This window comes from Curcuma longa, unplaced genomic scaffold (genome assembly GCF_044706935.1).
Source record: "Curcuma longa cultivar G26 ecotype Majalengka, Jawa Barat unplaced genomic scaffold, ITB_CL_G26_1.1 contig_7584, whole genome shotgun sequence".
In the NCBI taxonomy this organism is placed as follows: Eukaryota; Viridiplantae; Streptophyta; class Magnoliopsida; order Zingiberales; family Zingiberaceae; genus Curcuma; species Curcuma longa.
This window is the reverse complement of record NW_027434995.1, coordinates 636-4,394: the sequence shown is the minus strand read 5'-3', so window position 1 is coordinate 4,394 and position 3,759 is coordinate 636. Positions and strand designations below refer to the sequence as shown.

Sequence of the window (3,759 nt, the reverse complement as noted above, 5' to 3'; positions counted from 1 at the left end):
GATTAATCGAACACAACTCTCCCAGTCAATCTAGTACTGTTAATCCGAATCCAAAATAAATTAGAATCTTATAATAAACAAAACCAATTATTTCTATCAAAGAGGAAAAATATACTTTTCTTTCAATAATTTTTCTTCTTTTACAGTTCTGCGGCTACATCTTGTGCATCCATTACCAGAAATGGATAGGAAACCGGTTTACAACTGAAGAGCTCCAACAGCAGCGGTGGATTCTGAGGCCAACATTGCGAAGAAATCCTATGGCCCCCACCAAAGTCCATTCTAGAGCTCTTATGGATGGAAGTGTATCCCTGCAATTTGAGGGATATACAGCAGTCCCTGAGCAGCAACCGTTCCAAGTAAATGCTAATGATGAAGAAATATGGGAGCAGGAAATATTGGCTGTCCTTACAATTGAAGAGGTCCTGCCTATAGTAGAATTCAAGCGATTGAGCCCAAGCTCACAATATAGGCTTGTAGGAATCAGCAATGCTTGATTCGAAACACCTCAAAATCAACGAACATAAAAGTAGTTAAATTAGTTGGAGTTCTACATGATTTGAGAAAAAACCTCGATCTGTAAGTGTCTGAGTAACCCGCCAGCAAAAGAAGTTAGAGAAAAGGGGACAAAAAGTATCCAGAACATCGCAAATGTTAATGATTTTGCAAGAATGTGCGAACATCGGCGCATCTAACTGAGCAATGAGCTTCGCCTTCGGAGCAATAAGAAACAACAAGCCCCGAGCAAACCATTCAGTATTGCAGTGGTAAGGTTTAGTGAAAGGGCGAGTCTATCAAATGAAGAAGCAAATCTCAAGAGATCGACTGATAACATAATTGGAAACATGCGGAGAAAACAGACAAATTACAACCGATCGAAAGTTTCATTTCGAAATCAAACCTGAGAGCTGGTGAGAAGAGTGAGAAGCGCTGCAACCAAAAACCACCGCATCGCCACCGCCTCTTCCTTTTTATTTCAAGGCAGCGAACGAAATACCCGGAGCATGAGAGGCAGAGCGAGAAAACCAGCGAATATAACGGTTAATGGAAATAACGTGCCACATAGGCTCGTATCACTACACTACCTATTTCTACTGTCAATGGAAAAAAAAAGTATCTTGAACTAAATATTAATTATCCAATGTTAAAAAAAGAATCTCATATTAACACCGAACTGTCCCCTACAAAACAAGATATCAAATGATAAAACCTTTGTTATTTCTTATCCTGGACTGAAACGAACAATATTAAACTTCTCACAACGGGATTTGAAGTTTTGATCTTTAGTCGGAAGTCCTCCTTATCACCAAATTTCACCACAGACAATTTCCATTCTTCTACAAATTTCAAAGACACAAGTTGGCAGTTCAGCCCTCAGTGCAACAGCATACACTTTAAGAACTATTATACTTTGAGAAAACTGAAAGAAACAATGGATACATCAATCGACAAAGCTCAGACGAGCAACACTAGAACACTTCAAGTTGATCGATACTTCATCCAAAAAGGTTGGAAGGATCGGAAGGAAAACCTGGATCAAACTCCACGCGATTCAACGTGAAACTCGCGTTTATATTCAGCGAATTGGTGGTCGAAGCCGCAGCAGACACAGTCTCGGTAAGCTCTGACTCCGAAGCATTCGGAGGTACCACTTGAGACGGCAAGAAATTGGAAGCAGCAGGCGAAGTGAACGGTAAAGGGAAGCTCCCCATGTAGCGACTGTTCTCTAAGGCTGTTATTGCTGAAAAGATGAGATTTTGAGGGGAAGGGTCAGTGATTGGGGTGGAGTTGTAAGGGAAGGAGAAGGAAGAGGCCATGGTTTGGTTCTGCTGCTCATGGCGAGGGCGTCCTGTGTCATAGAGCTGATCCGGTGCAGGAATTGGAGGTTCTTGCAGCATCTGCAGGCAAGTGTGCTGGCCGCGGTAGGTGATGTCGAAGACGCAGGGGTCATCGTCGGATCTCTGCACTTGCTTTGTAGCAAGGCAGCCGGCGGTGTTCCGGTGAGTGCATCGATAGTAGCCTCTGCAAAATGTCGTTGAAAATAAGTTTAATTTTGTTTAAACTTTTTATGACTAGGTTGTTTGGAATAGCTTTGTTCTGATGATGCTTCAGGTCGTTCCAGACTGCATTGGATAACTCGAATAACAATTCTGCTTAATCATACCAAACGATCACAAATGTCCCAAGGTGAAGTGAGTGAACTTAATTAATCAACCTTGGATGCACGGCTCCAAGGATTTCCTTCTGCCCATACTTCCTCCAGCTACATCCATCTTCCAATCCCTCGGCCAATCCACCGCCGTCGGCAGCAACGCGAACTTGTCTCTTCCATTTTGGTAAATCTTTCCTGAGAACCCAAAAAAGAGAACTTAATTTCGAACTTAGAAGAGAAATTACTAGCATAATCAGTTAAACTAAAATCACTACTTCTGGCATATCTCCCTGCGTTCGTGCTCCTTGACCACCCTCTCGGAGTTCTCACTCCTCGGGCTGCCGCTGTTGGACAGCGGCCGGGAATCGGATGTCATCACGGGCGACGCAATCAGGTGGTGCGTCCCCTCGGGGCTGGCGATCAGCTTCGCCATGGCAATAGCATTCTCCAAGCTCGATCTTATCTGCTGCAGTCGAGCTCTGCTTTCCTTATTGACGGCAGGGAGGAAGCAGCAGAAGCCTCCATGAGCTGCCTCGTTTGTCGCTCACCCTGCGACAGCAGATTCAGTAGCAATCTCACATCTCCGTTCTCCATCATTGATTAGCCCAAGAACTCGAAGATGGAAACATAGAGGAGCTATAATGTCTGCGGGTGTGTAGTGTAAGTAAATGGAGAGCGGGAATTTAAACACGATCGTGTGTCGCGGTGATGGCAGATGATTGGATTGGGGAATTGGGGAGAAGGGTGAGCATTTGACCGATTCATAAGTCAATAGATCGAATGGCAGCGGGTTGACCGAGAATGTTGAAACTGAGAGATCAGCTTTCTGGTAGATTGAAGCTTGCCTTGGCCCGCGTTAGGTTGGGAGTGAGCGCGACGTCAGTGGTAGCGGACGAGTGCCTTGTTGACGATAGGGTGCCAGGTCAAGAGAGCACCCGGAGCCCGTTACAAACCAAGCGTCCAAGAACACCAATTTTGAAAAGAAAAACAAAATCTACTAATTCTAAAATCAATTTATAAAATTAATCACTCTCAACAATCATTATCTGTATTCCCCAACTTACACGACACAATATTTATACCTCAACCGCCCACTAACTGATAAAACTAGTAGCATCAAACGGTCGTGTCCATGTCATCAAATGGCTATGTGTGCCATCTCATAAAAATTGTAGAAAAATGGAAATCAGAATTTATCTTATTTCTCAATTTTAATTTAACTCAAATTTTGTGTTTTTTTAATCTTGCTTATCTATTATATCTTATAAAACTGTTTTAATTCTCATCAAATTAGCCTAAATCAATAAAATCGATAATTATTATTTTTTGCTTAATTTAGATACGAACAGTGAAAAGAAAAAAAAAAGGTTTCGTTATTACAAATTGATCTTTTATCACCTTAAAAAATTCAATTATTTGAACTAAATAACACTATTTTTACAAACTATTGAGATGAACTTAAAGAGATAAAATTATAGTAGTCTAAAATGGAATTAACTAATACTATCGGATAATATCACCAAATTGCGGCCCGAATTGTTGTGTTTCATGAGATTTGATACTGTAGATTTTTTTTCCAAAATTAAAAGTAAAAGATTTGATCTTCA

The 3,759-nt window shown here is 41.5% G+C and overlaps 1 pseudogene; it reads right to left on the bottom strand.

The window, feature by feature from the left end:
* Window positions 1-1,367: 1,367 nt before the first annotated feature.
* On the bottom strand, window positions 1,368-2,749 carry LOC141819498 (putative WRKY transcription factor 53; annotated as a pseudogene).
* Between the last annotated feature and the right edge of the window lie 1,010 nt (window positions 2,750-3,759).